Source organism: Leptosomus discolor, chromosome 9 (genome assembly GCF_034619465.1).
Source record: "Leptosomus discolor isolate bLepDis1 chromosome 9, bLepDis1.hap2, whole genome shotgun sequence".
NCBI classification, from domain to species: domain Eukaryota; kingdom Metazoa; phylum Chordata; class Aves; order Leptosomiformes; family Leptosomidae; genus Leptosomus; species Leptosomus discolor.
In genome coordinates this window covers 37,895,452-37,914,494 of record NC_141399.1, presented here as the reverse complement: position 1 = coordinate 37,914,494, position 19,043 = coordinate 37,895,452, and positions in this window count along the sequence as shown.

The window sequence follows — 19,043 nt, the reverse complement described above, 5'->3', positions numbered from 1 at the left end:
GAAAAGACAGAGTAAGTCTAATTTTTGAAAAGTTCATGCATACAACAATTCTGCTGTGACATCTGCTTTTTACTCCTTCAATCACCAGTGAATATTAACTTATGACAGTAATAATTCCTTTGTGTTTATAATCATATTTTCCAGCATGAAAAGCCAATTATATATAGACACTAAACAATATACTATGTTTTCAGTGAAGCAGATCACATATATTTCGTTCTAGTATACTTATAAGTGCGTTGCCAAGAAACTGTGACACAGGCACCTTGAATATCAGTTTAAGTCTATGCAAAGCCACTACAGTCAGTCCAATCGAAAGCTCCCTGATCATAAAAGCATTCCTATTTCGTTGGAACTTCAAGCATTAATGCATGTATTTGCACTCTGAATAGTGCGAGTACTTAAATGGTTTGTCCAGCACCATCGTATGTTCTGAAACACAGATTTTTTTTGATATTTGTTTTTTTAGCTTCCACTTCTACCCTTTCCCTGGATAGCTTAAATCAGATAACACTTTATAATGTGTCAGGAGTGGCATATGAAGAATACAGGCAGACTTTAAAGGCTTAAGGACTTGTTTATGCAGTTAAGTAGTCCAGGTAATGGCATGCAAAACACCTGTGACTACAGTTCACCCATCTTGTGCTAAGTCTCAAAAAGCATCCACAGAACCTCATAAGAAAGATAAAAAAGAAAAAAGTAATAAAAAGAAGATAAGAGCAAATTGGAATGGAGAACAAGTGGAGTGTGAATGCTGTATTTATTCTTTCATTGTGAAATCCCTGCACAGAGAGATTAATTCTTCCCTTCACAAGAGTGTTGCATTTCTTCCTCCCTAGCCACATTTATTTATTATCAGGCATTCTTTTAAAATTTCCAAGACTCAGATTATCACCAAAAGCAAGATGATGCATTTTTCTTCCTTTTGTCCCCAGGCCGTTCCTGTCCTTTAAGTCAAAGCATCCTTAGAATAATGTCCTCTCCTGTTTGTAGCCTACAAGGGCTACGTGTAGTTTGGAAGGGCGTCAATGCTGCTGTAGTCCATACAATACTGATACACATGAGGAGCATCTCTTTTACAGAAAGTTAAATTAAGTAGAACACTTGTAAAGCCATGTCTATACATATTACAAATACAAAGATCCAGATATTCTTGTAACTACAGAATTTAAAAAATCAGAAGACATTGCCAATGCCTGGTTTTAAATCCATATAACTGTTATTAGCACAAGGCATACAAGAACAATTGCTTGTCACAACAATTTTCTTTTTTTATAATTCTATTTCTACCATATTCTCTAAAAAACAAGAAGAAACCTTCAGGTTCTAATTACGAACAGAAATTCTCTTTGTGCTTTGTCTAAGAAACTAAACTATCCCCTTCTTCCTCATCACAACAAAATTTTATTTGATAGTGTGGATAAAATTTCCAGAAATAGATATTAGGGAAGGGAAAAAGATAAGTCAGGGTAGATTAACCTAACAAAGCATTGCCAAAAATGTCAATAAAGACAGAATAGTCACTGCTTTTGTAATGCACATAAAAAGAGATTTGTGTATCCTCAGAGACTTCTGTAACAGGAATAGTCTCTACCAGGAAAAGAATTCAGAACCATGCCTTGCACAAGCTGAGGTTTTTGTTGTGATAAAAGGCTAAGTTGAGCTTGTAACAAATAACAGACCTATCAATGATATCTCTTGATAAAATAGGAGCGGTATGAAAAAGAGTGAGGGAATTTATTAAACAGACGATGACAAGACAATAACTGATTATTACAAATAGCAAGGAAAGACAGGAATACTATTTAACAATAGAACATACTGCAGCTACTGGCTTTTACCACTTCTAACACAAAGCAACACAAGCGACCATCTTCTGCCCTCCAGACTCATAAAAACACAGTATTGTGAAATATGAGTAGTTTAGCAAAACAAAATGCAATAGACATAAGCTGCAGCATGGGAATTTTCAGTTAGATACAAGGAAAAATTCTTCACAAGTCATACTCAAGCTCAGTTAGATAGAGCCTTGAACAATGTCATGTAAATTTGAAGTAAACCCAGATCTGAATGAGGTGTTGGCCTCCAGAAGTCCATCCTTAATAAACTATTCCACAGTTCTGTAACCAGAAAGCAATGACAACAAAACATTGGAATCAGATCAATGCAAGCATCTAGCTATTCAAAGTAGGAAAAACCATTGTCAAAACCTCAGTGACTTAAAAATTCAATAATTTCAAGAACTTCCTGTCTTTTTTGAGCATGTTTTCATTCTGTAACTTTATTTTCATCTTCATCTAAGCCTTCAACAGCTACAGATGGATCAAATTTACTGGAGGACCAAAAACATCCTTAAAATTCAGTGTTTTGAAAAACCCATCTCATCTTTGCCTATTATAGTAAAGCATCATCAAAGATACAAATTTTGCCCTAGATATTGTTATTACATTGCTATCCAGCCTAAGGCATTCTTCAGGGTGAAGGATCTATTTGAATGCTCCTTCTCACTAATGCCAGGGAAAGCATCATGTTCCTGGGACTTCCCTTAAATGGGATTTATAGTGTACACTCATGTACAATTACCTAGTAATTTCTAAAATAAAGACTATGAAAATTACATTATCTAGAATCTGTTACTTTTTTGTGAAGTGTAAACTATCAGAAGGCAGAAGTCAGGCACGATGTGTGCGTGTGACTCATTCCCACTCTGTCTATCTTCCCTTTGGAAAGGTTAAGCCCCTTGATAGTTTTCTAATTTGACATATCCCCTCTTGATGTGATAAATCACACCAGATCAAAGAAATGATCAGCATCTTGCTGCTGATTTAACAAGAACCTCATTTATGGCACCTTACGTTTGGTAATTTTTTGGAGACAGTTGAATTTAAGAAAAGAAACAACCATTTTTTCTTAACATGTTCATTTCAACAAGAAGTCAGAATACTTTAAGACAATAGAATAAACTGCTTAATTTTTAAAGTCTTTGATGTTACTACAAACTCACAATATTGTCTATTTCAGAATAAGAGACACACCTGGCTAATCTGCTCGGCATGCATAGCTGAATTTAATATACTACCCTCCTACTATGCTTTTTGAACTGACAACAGGCAGCAAGTGAGAAGGCATCTGTTTAAACTGCACACGGCAAGTCATTCTATAAGTAATTTTGAAAGAGTCTGAAGGTTTTGAGAAGATACATGAAAACAGCTAGCCTTGCTGCAGAAATCCCATAGAAGAAAGAATATTTCTAACTCACATGATGAATCATGAAGTCCTTCAGAAAACTTGGGACTGAAGAAACAAGAACACTATTTTGAGTATATACACTCTGTCTCATAAATACCAATACTATGCTTTCTCTAGATCAACAGTTAATTAGCTACCTGAACTACATAAAAAGGATTTATTTGAGTTTTCAAATGAGGAAGATCTGCTCCAGTTTGTATTGATAGAATTGTATTCATAGCATATACTCTAGAGAATGAGTTTGGGGTCAAGAACAGTTGTACAGCCTAGGATATGTTCCTGGAAACTGTAGTGGCTTTCAGGGTCCCAGGACTCACAATGAGTCATGCAGCTGCAGGTCATCACATTTCACAGACACCTGCTCTTGAAGGTTACCCCTCAATGAAGGGAGATACTCAGTAACAAGCTAGGGATGTAGAAAACCTACTAGCAATATCAGATGAAAAAAATGTGAAATAAATGGTACAGATCAGCTGGTTCCACAAAGTACACACATGCAAATATCTGTATCATGTAAGCAAGTCGCTGAAGATGTTCTTTCAGAACAGAGTAGACTGTGTTCTTAGAAAGATTTTGCAAGTGAAGCCCCTTGAAAAATTGACTATTCCAAAATTAGAATTTGCTTAAAAGTCTGACTTAAAGATTTTTTGAACAAAACCAGCCTTGCTGTATATTGACAGCACTCTCAGATTCAAAGAGACAGGTATGTGCAAAATATGATCATGAAGAATTATTTTTGTTGGTTTTCTTCAAAATAGTTTTTAAACTTGACTAAATATATGACCTGTGGCACTCAAATCTTCCAAAATTAAAATTAATTAGGATTTTTCCCTTTTATAATCTGTGCAGAAAAAGCTTGGCAATAGGCAAGGTGGCCACTACTGAAAAAAGCAGCACTCATGCATGTGTGGGTTTGGTTTTTTCTTCTCTAACTTACCATTAAAAAGCAATTACCCTAAAGGCAGCAAATCCTGAGACTAAAAGTATATCATCCTCTTACTTGTGCTTACTGTTTTTTGCAGCAACTTGGAAACTTAGTTACTATGAATTCAATATTTATTCACATTGAAACACAGCTTTTGCTTCCAAGTTCTTCAATGGTCTTTCTTTAACATCCTTAAAAGGTCAAATCAAATCAATTCATCAGAACTGGAATGAAGAGCTAGTTGCACACAATCCACTTTTATCATGGAATACAAATCCAGTTTCTCCAAACACATCTTTGTTCCAAGGCCTCAGTGGATTGTTTTCAGATGGTCTGTCCAGTAGGATTCCTCATCATCTGCTAAGCCACAAACAAGTGTAAATTCAAATTATTATATCTGAGATTACTTAGACCTGAGCCTCTCAGTTTTAGATCCTGCAGAAAGATACCATGAAAGGCAGGCAGCATTGCTCTCATCTTCATAACAACTTGTAATTGATGGATTTGTCCTTGCACGTCAAAAGCTGCTCTTCTAAATTCTTTCTACTGTAGTGCACTTCTAGAGAACATCTAAAAGTTAAAAGATGAGAATTGCAGAATGCCTGGAAACTGAGCCCTCCCTAGGAGTTTTCTTTCAGGTTCATGAATAGCTGAGGTGGTTGAGAAGGAAAACAACGTCATGTTCGTAATATCTCAGTCTCTGTTAACCCAGCATGGGTAACATTAAGTTTGTCCACAAAGCACTCTTTTGTTCTGGCTGTATTGGATTTGGTATATGAAAAAATAAGGGCTTTTCAGGGAGTTGACCAATGGCAGTTCACTGTGGTCTTCCTCGTTTTCTTCCATTTTTATTATAACATGCATTATATTTTAAAATTTAGGAGCTTGCTTCAGGGAACAAACAGTTTCCTGAGCACTGGAACTAATGAAGCCCCATTTCTGATACATTTGAGTCTCTTGATTGATTGCCTTTTAAAATTGAATTGTACCAATTTTTTTCTGACACTTTCATAAATCTGTAGTATTTTCATGGAAACATATGAGCTGCCAAACACAGCTATAGAAATAAGATGACAGTATCAAAAATTATTAGGGGGAAAACTTGAAAATGTTCATACTGTACCTCTCTGTCAAGTATGTTTGAAATAGATCATGGAGTCAGGCAGTCCAGATATCTGCTTCTATTTGTGCCACACTCCTGAATTTTTAAAATGTGCCTTTCATGACAACAGTATAAAGAATACCACATTTTTTTTTGCCAAGATGCAGTACTCTGCTCCATAGCCAATCACCTCAGAATAGCTTCAAGTCGTTGGAGAGGCTAAGGAAAACAACACATACCCTCAGGGGACTGTTACCTTTTTCCACTTAGGAAGGCTCTTCCCTACGGGGCTGACACCCTGGGGACATTACCAGGCAGCCTTCAAACCCAAAGGAACTCCTGAAAGTTTTGCAGACTTCTCTAAGCTTCACTGGCTGCTGTAATGATCTCTCAGTTGAGTTCCATTGTAAACTTGCTCAGCCACCCTATGCTGCCTTAGACTTCCCTTCAAGTTTTCTGACTTGTTGTGCATGTTTTACAAGCTCTTCTGATACTCAGTGCTCCATGCACAGCCTCAGCAATACACAGACTGGTTTTGAGATTAGGTCTCCCTGAGATATCATAAAAACATCCTCCTCAAGAACTACACCACTCGTGAATCTGTGTGTTTTATACGCTTTCTGTGTACTCCCCCCCTTTCTCACCCCTTGCATGTAGTTCTGTTTTAATTGTCCTTCCTCAGTTAGCCAAATTACACTGTCTTAGCATACACTGAAATCAAGTCACAGAACTAAAGCCTTTTCTTCTATCATGCTTCAGCAGGTATATTATACTCCATATTATCAGCTTTCTGCAATTCCATGGCTTCTCCCAGTGTTGACGTCCAATCCTTTTTTCCTGTTTCTTCTATCGGTCATTTGTCAATTTTACTATACTCTCTTAATTCCTTTAAATTGCCTTAGACTTATCTAGCCTGCTTTCCAATTTCCATTCATCCATCCATTCACTACTGCTTGCATTTTCCATCAACAATCCTTTACTACTGTATTTCTCTTTACTTCAGAGCACTTATACAAGGAATTTATCAAAAACAAATGATAGGTGTCTTCTCAAAACATCTCATATTGCTGTTTGCAAACATCTAGGGACAGAAGTACTAAAATCTTGGGAAACAGTTTCCTTTTCATATAAAGGTTCAGTACAAAGCCTCTTGGTCTCATCTTTATTAAAAAAAATTCCTCAATCCTGTAATGATTTTCAAGTACTCTCAAAAAGGCCACAGGAAATTCAGTATCTGGTTCTGGTGTCTCCTGATGGGCCTGGGAAATGTGTGAGGTGTTTTAGGCACAGATGGTTTTGTCTCACTTTAACTGCTGGTACCCAAATAGCATCCAGTCCTATAGAAAACAACTTTAATAATACCCATATGGATATTATTGTGGCTTCTATTATATGGTTTCTGTCTCAGCCTGTCCATGGGTAGTTGTTACCATGAGGTGAATAGGTAGATATAGATTGAGAATGCAATATATTGTTTTGCTTTGATGTGGTTTTCTTTCTAAGTACACATTATTCTGAACTTACCCTTCCACCTAGACATACCCAAGCTGTCTTCCAGGTGGTACACAAGGTTCGAGAAGCATTTTTAAGAATTCTTAACGTTCTTTAAGAATGTTCCTTTTCTGACTCACAATGTTTTTTCAGTGATTTTAAGTGAAAAGGCATATGGAATTTTATTTTCTAAGGTTCCGCACTGAGAGGAATTTATGTCAACAGAGATTCATTTCAAGGCTGATACATAAGTGAAGGGCTGACTTGGTCTCCCACATAAGCTTACCCACAAAAATTCTCAGTTCATCTTTCCCTTCTCTTATCCCCAGGAACTGCATAATAAACTGCCCTGTATCTCCCGTCTTCAAGATATTGAGTTTCAAAAAAAACCAAAATATACCTGGTTTTAAATACTTTTTGGCAGTCTGGTTACTCTGGTCAGTTGTCAATTCCTCTGTTTCTCTAGACCTATTTTAGCAATGTTTTGATAAACTTATTTCTTCCATATTTCTTCAAGCTATTCAGCTGTTTGTATCAACCCAATAACAGACGCAGTGTGCCAATCCCATCCCCAAAACTTCTATTTCCCAGTACATAATAATCTGTTTCTTCTCCTTCTGTGCTTTCTGAAGACGCCGGTTTCTCTTTTTTTTTTTGAGGCTAAATGCAGCATCTGACACATGCTCATAACCCTCATTGATTTATAGTAAGAGAGAGCACTGCTTCAACTGGGCAACCTGCATGACTTTATTTCATTTGTATCTGATGGACAAGATCTGATATGGTGATGGTTTATTTCACATTTGCTGTGCAGTTAACATATTATTTTGCAGGAAAGAGTACTATTTTATTAACTGGTATTGTCTGATTGTACTTAGGTCCAAATTATTAGCAATAAGTTCATCTTCTCAACTACATATTCCCCTTAAGAAAGGGAGTCCTCTTTTTTTAAAAAAAAAATCAAAGAACAAAAATTCAAGACAAAACAATGATTCCAAGAAAAAAAAAAAAAAATTTGAGTCAATCATGTCTTACTTTGCAAGCCAAATGTTCTCCAAGGAGGAAATAGGAAAGATCAACACCAGTCCTGCAGTACTATAAGCAAATAAACTACTGAAAGCAACTCAATGTATTTAATACTAATTGTTCATGGAGCACACTAAATTGGGCTTACACCGTGGCAGAAATTGGTGTGGGAGGAAGCAGAGCTCTTCTGCAGATATTCTGACAAGAAACTCATTACAAAAAAAAAATAAATAAAATACCAGAGCAGATAAGATGAAATGTTGTTTTGGAAATCATTATAAGTTTAGCAGAGAACAACTTCAGACCACTATAAATAACCACCCGCCAGGTGGTTAGGTCCTGAGACTAACAGAGAAAATAGAAAGGCTGCTTTAGAGATAAAATTTAAGTTTGCTTTAGTGATAACTTTTAATTAACCAACTTGGCTGCACACTTTGACAGAACAGTAGCACAATCATAACCACATATTTGACATGCATTGCAAAGAGGCAAAATATACATGTCATTTTGCTGAATGCGTGACCCATTATCTACAGGAGGCAGATCAAAGACAAGAATTCTCTTCCTTGGCTTGAACATGAAAGAACTCACTAAAAAAGCATGATGGTTTACCTCGTTTTAACCATTCCCACTAAAGCATTGTAGAAAATATACAGAACATAAAAGATGTTGTGCTGCTTTGACAGGCTCTGCTGATGATCAACAGGAGCAGGACAGTAGACGCCTTTGAGCTAGTGCTCTGAACAAAACAAAAAGCCGGTGATCCACATTCAGAAAAGAGAAATAAGGCATTAATCCTGTGCCCCAGTCCCTACACTAAGGCAGAGCCATGCCCCAAACATATGCAGAAAGAAGGTATAAAATTAATTGATAACATATGGCCCTGATTCTAAAATTTATAATATGATAAAGGAATTGCAAACGATTTGCTTTGCAGAACAAATGTAATTACAGTTCCTTAGTTTTTCACTTTACTCATCTGGAATGAAATCTGGGGAGAAAAATAAAAATAGGATAGCTCTAGAACTTTTGTATTACTTACCATATTTTAGACCCCTGCATTCTCAGAAACTCAATAACTCATGTTTCAATAAAGAGAGGGGAAATGAGAAAAAAAAAAAAACCTGTTTCTGAAATTAACTCTAGCTGTGAGATGTCAGTTTAAAAATATATAGGGCAGATGGAAGCACGAATTTTAACCTTATCTCCAACTTTTTTTGGCAGAAAAAATAGAATACCAGAGATATGGACTTTATTTTTTTCTCTGTTTATCAGTAGGTCCCCTCATGAAATAATTCCAGAAATTGAAATAAATTCATCAGCATTTCCCAATAGGTGTGCTTTAGTTCCCCGAGAAGACTACCACTTCACAGCTCATGACTGTAGGACATTTGAAGAGTACTGTTTTACCCAGCATCTTAGAAAATTTCTTCCAGAATGTCACACCACCTTGCAAGGAATTAAGCTTCAGATTGGCTTTATAAGAAAGTGCTGTTATCCTGCATTATGGACAGGCAAAGTGAATCCCCAAGATTAAGTACCTTTTTCCCAAGTCCCAGCAATAAAGAAAAACTAAGGTATTCTTATTTTCAGTTATACATCTCATCTACTGCAACCACCCTGCTTCATTTTGGGCTGCGCACATTGTCTGAAAGTAGAGAGGCATACAAAAAAAACATCACTCTGACAATAGTCCAAAAACTACTGCTTATGTCACACACACCACACTTCAAAATAAATCAGTCAAGACACTGCCCTCCCTCCCTCTGAGTTGGTTCTGAGCCTGTGTCCCAACACAGTGCAAGAGATCAGTGCTCTAACTGACCTGCCATCATTCAGGTGTGACATCTGCCAGGATCCTGACTACTTCTGGTCATTCAAGGCCCTGTAATAATTTTTTAATTAACTGCAATCTCCTAGCCAAATCCCATTTTAGCTAATTACATTTAGTCTGTCTAACATGCCCCATGTAGTTTCAGTCTGAATAGGTTATTCTTCGCTTTTCTGCCCAAAGATTTATGAAGCTATCCTGTGCAAAACAGTATTTAAGGTTTATAAAAGTGGAAGTCATTGCAGGTCAGACACAGACTTATTGTACTAGACTTTCCTCTCTGTAGATTTAGAAATGAAGACAGTGGTGACATCATTATATTTTTTGTTTGTGTCCAAACCTTTTAACCCTGCTCATCTTTAAAAAAGCCAACATGGGAAGTGATGCAATTTCCTGATAACAGAATAAAGATTAATACCTACACAAGACCTGAAAGGGACAGAATTTTCTGTAGGAGCTTTCAGCTGCGACACCTCATCAAAACCTCTAACCAGGAACAGCAGCAAAGTTTAAATGAATTTTGTCCATACACTGTTAAGAGATTAGTATTGATTAGTATTTTAATATCTACTGAAAAAAAGTGTCCTGATGATGAACTGTGAGATATTTTACTAGGATAGGCCCAAACCAGAGCTATTTCTAAATGAAACTCAAAACCATTACATTATTAATGTGTCTTCAAGGTTCTGAGTCCACTAGTCAATTGTGAAATGGCTCCATCCTCTGCTGCAATGCAGGCATAATAGCTAAGATACAACATACTTCTTGACCAGTTTCATATGTACAACTTGGTCATTCATCATCTTAGAATAAAATTGCCCAGTCCAACCACAAACTCCAAAATTTCAGGAAGCTGTATACCTGGCTTTGTGTCCTGGTTTGAGCTATAACAGAACAAATTCTCCATTCAGTGACTTTCCTTTTAAGCTAAGTCTCATCTAAGTGACTGCACTTTCTGAAGTTAACAGAATGTTTTTTTCAGACAGTGTTTGTTTCTAGAAGTGATAGCACTTGATGTTTATAGTTACTTGAGAAAGGTAAGAAAATAATAAAATTTTTTTTGAGAAGCTGGTTTTGCTATAAAAAGAAGCAAGGTCAAGGGACCTGCATGAGAGATCCAGTTTTTGGGAACTAAATGGCAAGATGGATGCAGCCAGATCACAGAATCATAGACTGGTTTGGGTTGGAAGGGAAATTTGAAGGTCACCTAGTCCAATCCCCCCACATTAAGCAGGTACAGCTTCTCCAGACCAGGTTGCTCAGAACCGTGTCCAACCTGACCTTAAATGTTTCCAGGGATGGGGCTTCAGGTGAACTCCACGAGTTTTGTCTGCACCCACAGCCACCTTTGGATTAGCAGCTTGGTTACAGATGAGGATGCATCATGGGAGACGATCAGGTCTTTCACTAAGGTCATACTTAGTAAAGCACATGCACTTAACACCGCATCAAAGTCCCATCAAAATCAGAGTTAAACACATACAAAAGTGCTTGAGTTAGTACCAAAAAAAAAAAAAAATTATAAAAGAAAAAGGTCACATGATACTTAAAACTCATTATGAACTGAAGGAAACTACATGGAAAAAATGGGCAAGTATCTTAACTGTCCACCAGAAATTCTTTACACCTTTGTAGTATTTCCATGTCTACCACCAAACGATATTTAGATCATTTCTTTCCTTCCTGGTAGCCACTGTTTAACATGGCAGTTTGTCTCTCTTGATTACCAAATGAGCTGTCTGTCCTGCTGAAGTACTGTACCTTTGTGGTGTAAATGTGCACTGTGTGATTTACTGCTACATTCTGTTTTAGAAGAATCTAGGAATTTGTGAACTGTTATGATGACAGCAGGAAACTGTAGTATCCTACTAGGATAAATAGGTTTCACTGCTGCAAAGGTATGGCACCTCAGCCTTGCTTTCTTAGCAGACTTCAATCTAAGTATTAATCTGTTACTTTTCAGTCTAACATCCTCAGGATTTACGCACGTTTTCCTCAACCCTTGGCACAAAGCAAGGCATAGCAAAGTATGGATTGTTCCACGATTAAGTTGACTACCTACTGGTAGCCTAGGATTTATACAATTAAGTAAATTTATCTTTTTGTGGTCCTTACATCTACTTGTGAACTACATTGACATATATACTCTGATCTTGACCAAAAATTATGCATCTCCATGTACTTCTGTTCAGCATCCTCAACACCACATTGCTTGCAGTTTCTGCAGTTTTTCTCTTCTTCAGACGAAACACAGCTAAACACAACAAACTCCTACCAAAGTTCAATGCTATGCTCACAAGACTGTGTAGCTCAGCACCACAAAACTAATAGTCACAGGCCCTACACTGACCAATAAAGAAAACAAGCAAAGAGCATCAAGGTCACATTTTGTAACACCAAGGACAGAGATTTAAATCCATGGTAGCCTGACAGCCTGGTTTACAATGAATTAATTTCTGTTCTAAGCAGTGGTGGGAATGCAGACTCCCACACTAACATAGGCTGCCATGGGGAACTGCATTCACACCTTGGATTTCCAGGACAAGAATGTTTCCTACTGTTATCCCCAGAGAGGGCAGACAGGTTGTTTTGCAGATTACTGTGAATAAAAACTGCAGGATGAAACACAGAGCTATGAATCACAGAGGTATGTTTCCAATGAGCTGTTCAGTTTCTCACAGAATCAATGCTGGCTGGCACAGAAATAAGGCGTGACAGTAATATACTTTTAAAAACAGTGTAGCTGCAGCTTTTTTTTATTAGGCTTAACCAATCCATGACTGTTTAGCATATGGTTTAGCTGCACTGAAGCCATACCTCTGTCATACTAAGTATTGTCTCATTTAAGAGCCAACAACATGGTTTCTGCGATAAACACAAGTCACCAGGTTAATATCCCAACACATTGCTAAAGACACACAGTTTGCTTCGCTTTGACTGCTTTTAAACTCTACTGCTGGCTGGTAACAAAAGCATTATTTGTTCCTTGACAAGTTATGAGGTCTTTTCAAAACTGCATTTCATAAAAATCATTCCTAGCACAAATTGCTCTCAAGTCAACATTTATTGCTCTTCATGAGTATCCAAAGAAATGGATTGGTTTTGAACAAAAGATAATGCATGTCAAGGTCATTTTGCCTTCTACAATGCCTTTGTGTCTATTCTCCTGATAATTTCTCTGCATTCAGGAACTGAATTTCTCTTGACTGCCTTAACCAATCCCCTAGAATGCTCATTTGCACAGGGGACCACAAAGTTTCCAGTCTTTCCTTTTAAACTCTTTAAACTGCTATGGAAGACAGATGCAGCCCACTTCAGTCATAAGTCATTAAGAATATTCATGTAGGCATAATGTGTATTTTTATTTCCCCCATGAAGACATACAGTAAGTAGTTCTGAAGCTGCCCAGTTGTCTTGGTTTGAAAGACAGGTGTCTGGAGAGGAAGGCAGGAGCCTCCCTTGAAATGGAAAGTGCAACCCCCTTCCCTCCAAATTATTATAATTTTGAAATTAACAGGCCTTCAGGCAAAGATATGGGGAATAGGAATAACAGTTCTTTACTGATATATATATATATATATGTAACACAAGGCAGGGGAAAAAAAACAACCAAACAACCCCCTGGTTTACACTGACAGAGTCAGAAATACAACCTGACACCCTGTTAGGGTGGCAGTAGCAGTCCGATAAGATGCTGGCTGCAGTCCTCCTGAAGCGATGGATGTAGTTCTGTTGAAGCAGCGATCAGGTAAAAAAGTCTGGTCTTCCTCCGAAGGTCCAGTGGCAGGTAGGTAGCTCTTGTCCTCTGGAACTCCAGCGGGGGGGAAAAAACTCCTCTGGGAATCCAGTGGAAGAAGGCTGCTAGAGTGTTCGAGATCTCAGTTTTTATTTAGCATGGACTGCTTGGCTCCTTCCCCCCGGGCGGAGCATCTCACAATGGGATGGGGAGTCGTGAGGCAGTTCCTTGATGGGCCATTAACAGGAGATAGCCCAGGAGCGAGTTACCGATGGGTCAGGCGATAAGGCATTGTTGTGCCCAGTAACAGGAGATAGTCCAGAGGGGGGAGGCAGGGAGCACCGCCCCACCTGGTCTCAACAGCTCCTGAAGATGGTAATAGAATACTTTTTTTTTCCTTTTGGCATATTTTACACTGTAACCTAGGACACCAGTAATCTGTGTAGTACCTTCACAAGCACATTTTGCAGTTTGGTTTGTTTTCAGTGAACTGGTGCTTTTGATAACACAGGGTCAGGTACTGATATCAAGCAATAAACAGGAACCTGGCTGCTCTGATCATTCTTGTTCTAATCCACTACAACTTTTTATAATAAACTCATAGAATTTACTTCTACTCATGTCAGCAAGCCTCTCATATCATCTGGTTGTGCTCCTTTCCACAAGTACAGGGCTTACGTTTTAGTGCTATTCAAAGCATTTGACCAAAAAAGTGTTTGTCTACGTTCTTCGCCCTACCAGACAAGTAGTCTATAAACCAAGTTTGTAATCAAAGCACTTGAAGAAGCAAATGCAGAGAGTTTCCACTGCTTTAAGGGAGTGCCGTGGAACTCCAGTTAACTGTCTTCTCCATTGAGAGTTCTATCTAGCAACTATTCTTAGAGATGTGTTGGGTAACCAGACATCTTTATGATAGCGGTTAATAGGCAATGTGCTGATATATTTTACTCAGGAATATGCATCCCAGTTCCATTAGTCTGTCTGCAAATGCATTTAAAGAGCTGGACATACGAACATACTTCTTCTGGAGGCACATGCATCCATTACTGGAATACCTAATTGCCTTTGAACTCTGCATTCAGCATCATGGTTTGTGCTTCTTGAATAGGCCATCCTCTTGTTTGTTCCTCAAAACAGAGGAACAAAGCAGGGGGTGTCTCACCCTAAGGAGATTTCTTTTTGAGGTTTAAAAAAAAAACTTGAGACGGCAAAGTGTTCACTGAGACTTATGAAATAAGAATGGAATTATTGTGTGAAATTCGGTTTTCCATAATAAATCCCTACTACCTGAGCAGAGGGAAAAAACCTGGTAAGAAATAGGGCAATATAAACCTGTTAACTCTCTCAGACAATGGATTTCCAGGAACATTGTGAAAAAGGGCATATTGAAAGGCATCTTAAAGAGTGGAGTCAAGTCTTCCTACCAACTGGGACACAAGTTTTTTAAAAAGAGAAAGAGAAACAGTGCATGCTCACTACTACCTGCAATTCCTATCTGAACTGGATAACATGAGAACTTTCCTAGAGAGCAGAACAGAGCTGTAGAAATGTATCTTCCCTCTTGGTTTACACTTACTTCAGTTTTAAAGAAGAAACACACTTTCATGACAAAGGGGAGAGGGGGAAAGATGGTTTTGGAGTGTTTCAAGACTTAGTTTTTGTAGATAGAGTATTTTGAAACAATAAAAAGGTTACACACAGCAAGTAGTTATTAATTGTATATGCAATTACGATCATAAATAGTTACAGCTCTCTGAAAGTTGCAAATTCCAACTGATCAAACATTCACAAACTTTCCTAACAAAAAATGTAGCAATTTTTCAGAGACCTCTTTTTTCCCTACTGTGTGAACTGACATCCTTTCACCTTAGTCCAAACCTCAAAATATGCGACAACTATAGCACTTACCTATGAATACTGGCAAAGTAGTAGTTACATATCTCTTCCAGCATTAAAAAAAAAAAAAAGAAGACCACTGCTATCCTGGATGCTATGCAAAATTGTGTCTGAAATTATTTGCAGCCTTGTGACCAAAGGTAAACTCAAGTGGCATTCTGTAGGACTATGCCTTTAGGGTTTTGGAGTGTTGGAGTTTTTTTAACCACAAAGCTGTAAGCAAGAAAAAAAAAAAAATTGCCAGCACTGATGAGTCAGTGACTCTTCTGCAACACTACCAACATTTAACACCTCCTAGAACAGGTCATCTATGTTTTTAGAAAAATAACATTCCATAAGCAGGAAAAGATTGCTTCAAACAAGTACCCAAAAGACAAAAATCATCTCACATCTCAGTTCTTCCAAAAGTAATCAGCATTGTTCAATAATGAGATAAAACAATACCTTTTGATTTTTTTCCATTTGCAGAAGCAGAATGTTTTCAGGACAGTCTTCAAATGTGCAGTTTTATATTTCCTATAACAACACTAGCCTAAAGATTTTTTTTCTCTTCCTCTATGGAAGTACTAGCACTGTGCTAGAATCTGGAGTGACCCTGAAGGAAGCAAATGGGAGTGTTGTTAGGCTCTTAACCTGTTATCAGTCATGGGGAATTTCTGATGACTGTGTTTTTGTCTATCCATAGTAGACAAATATGAGGTATAACTGAAAATGACAGTACTCCACTTTCAAGTACCTAGGGAACCTAAGATACCTACAAGACAGAAAAACTAGAAGAGAAGACAAGTATGGGGTGAAGGGGCAGCTTCTTGGTTCTATCCTACAAAATACAGGAAAGTGAAATAAGTTGTTATAGGACAACTTTTCTTTCCAGCCTTTTCCGCAACAATCAGGAAGCTGCTCCCTAAGGGATGGGGAGCCAGGGATCCAGCCAGAAGAACAGGGTCTCCCAGGACAGGGTCCATCCTATAGTGTCCAACTAAGGCAAGCCAAAGGTGGCAGACAGATTATCAGGCAGTTTCACAGTGGTGCAGCCGGTGTGAGATCAAGCCATAAGGTCAATCCATCAGTTAGGATCATACCTAGCCCAGCTAGCACCGGGCAGGTCCAGAGAGATGAGACGTCTGAGATCAATCTGGGAAGTCAGCCCCTGGCCAGGCAAGGTCACAGTGGTAGCTGAGCTAGAAATCAGCAGTTGCACAGCACTGCTCAGACAGGGAGCAAAGGCTCAAGACTGAGCTTAAATAAAGATCCTGCGCCCATAAGTGAGGATGGGGAGAGGAGGGTTGGAGGCTCATCAGGCCCCAGGTATGGCTCATCAGAGCCACAACAGCCTATTGATGCCATCAGAACTCTGAAAACTGCATAAAATATCTGCAAAGTAGTAAGGTTAGTTAACAAATGAAAGTTTAAGCTTGTAAGAAACATACAGAAAATCTGCTTTGCTGTTGCATGAGAGAAAAATTAGCCAATTTTAAAGAGATTATATATAAGGCTAACTCTATTGTACTAACTCTAGCCATTCATATTTTGATGGTTTATATAAGAACTGTATTCAGAGAAAACTGCACTATTCAGTTTTGATTTACTAATACAACATTTCAATGGCATTTCAAAGCCTTTACAGAATTCAAGCAGAGTTTCTCCAGATTACCTGAGGGAACTTTCAATGGTGCCCTTCATTGACAGGCATCACAATCAAACTCAGTTTTGTGAAGTTTTGGTAACCTCCAAGGAAACTTACGCCTATTACTGGTATCTACTATTCATACACACTGCTTGTAAAGTACTCTAATGAAAAACAATAGCTACAGAATATACAATAGTCACCACTGAATGTGTTTGCCAAAAATTGCTGTTCTGTCAGTCAGACTATTGCCTTCCATGGAACAATCTTTGGTCTCCTTCAGTGACTTTTCCAGTTCTTTCTGGAAGACTCCTCGTTCTCAGCACTGAATATTCCCAGATTAGTTTAATTTTGAGGTACTGGAAGAAAGTGAAGTTTCATCTGCTTAGAAATTTTACACTTTCTCTGTTCCTCAAGAAAGAAAAGACAAATATGTGAGTTCTTTAATGCAGTTACTGCTTAGAACCTTCCCTTTATTTTCAAGTTTTGACATGATTCCCGAAAAGTGCTAGGGAAAGTTTTAATGAAAAACTCTGTCATGTTTTATTTAAAATTCTTACCAAAATGTATCAGAATTTCTAATTTCAGCTTTTCCTTATATTACAGTAGCTCATCAGGAAGCAAGAAAACGTATTACAGAAAACTGAACTGTATTTTCATGTTTTGAAATAATGGTGGGTATTTTTCAGCTAACTCTAGAGCTGGCAACATCTGGCATTTGTCTGTTCTCACTGTCTGTCTCAGAGCTGTCTGTTCTGGTTGAGCAACAAGACAGTCAAACTAGCTAAGTAAAACTGGAATCATCAGTACAACCCAAGAAGGCTTTGCAAAATTTAATAGGCTGCTAAAGGACCGTTACTCGATATGTTTCATACTGGAGAAAGTCTGATACTATCTATCACAGTACATGAAAACAGGTGTGCACACTACCTCTCCAAGCAGAGTATCTGAATTTTTATAATTGACATTTTCCTGCTATCAATGAAATATGCTATGATTTGCAGAGTTATTTGAGGCAGTCTCTATACATACAGGTTTTGTTAAAGATTTCCATGTTACCAAATTTATTAGACTTTTTTCATGGCCTTTTACTCTTCATAGTTAATAGCATTTTATACAACTTCAGTATGAAATTTAATCATGTATCTGTCTAGCTTCAGTTTAACACATTGAGTACTTAATAAACTCGTTGCCATCAAGCTCTTAACACTCATGATGTATTCTAGATGTCTGAACATACAAATATCATATACAATCACTAGAGAAAATTCAGACCTTGATGAAATTATGTTCTTTGTAGTTATAGTAATTTTAATAGCTAAAGAAAACTGACGATACAGCTGAGTGCATCATAAACCAAATAGCTCCCTTTTATGGTTAACCAAACAGCTTCTTCCTCCCCCTCTAGTAACTGAAGAACAAATTATCAATAATAGGCAGATGGCCATTAGCATAATCCATAAAGCCAGAAGACATTACAGTATTTTGTATCTATCAACACTGATTAGCAGCATAACTTTTAATTAGCCTCTATGATGAGAACAGTGAGTAACAGGGTAAGGATATGACAAAGGAAACAGTTTTAATAGTACACTGGATGTTTTTCAAAGAGAAACAATTTCCAGCTCAAAGGCTCTTCAGCAAAGGATTCTTTAGCAAGTATTGGTTCAGAATGCACACATTGATCAAAACAAGGAAAATTACAAGTTTTCATAGGCATAAATGTAGCTAAAGTATTAGAATCTGTGCAGAAATAATCTTGTATGAGCTGAACCAATTCTAGCTTGCTAATAAAAAAGAAAATGGATTAAGGGATAGAGGCATTTTGTGACTGGAGGAAGAAAGGGTTGCATATTAAAGCCTGGTTAACACTGAAAAACTTTCCTTGGATTATGTCCAACGGGACTTTGACAAATCCTCTTTTGTTGGCCTTCATTAAACCCAATATATACCTATACCTAACTATATAAAAAATATAAACTCAAAGCCTAAAGACAACAAAGCATAACAGCTTAAGTCTCAAATATTTACTAAGTAGTGTAGAAAAAACAGTTATTTTTCATTAGCAATTTCCTGTTTCACAGTCTTTTTTTAGTGGCAACAAATAATGTAATATAAGTAACTTGCTTTTCAGGTGAAAAACTTGAATTTAATGATTAT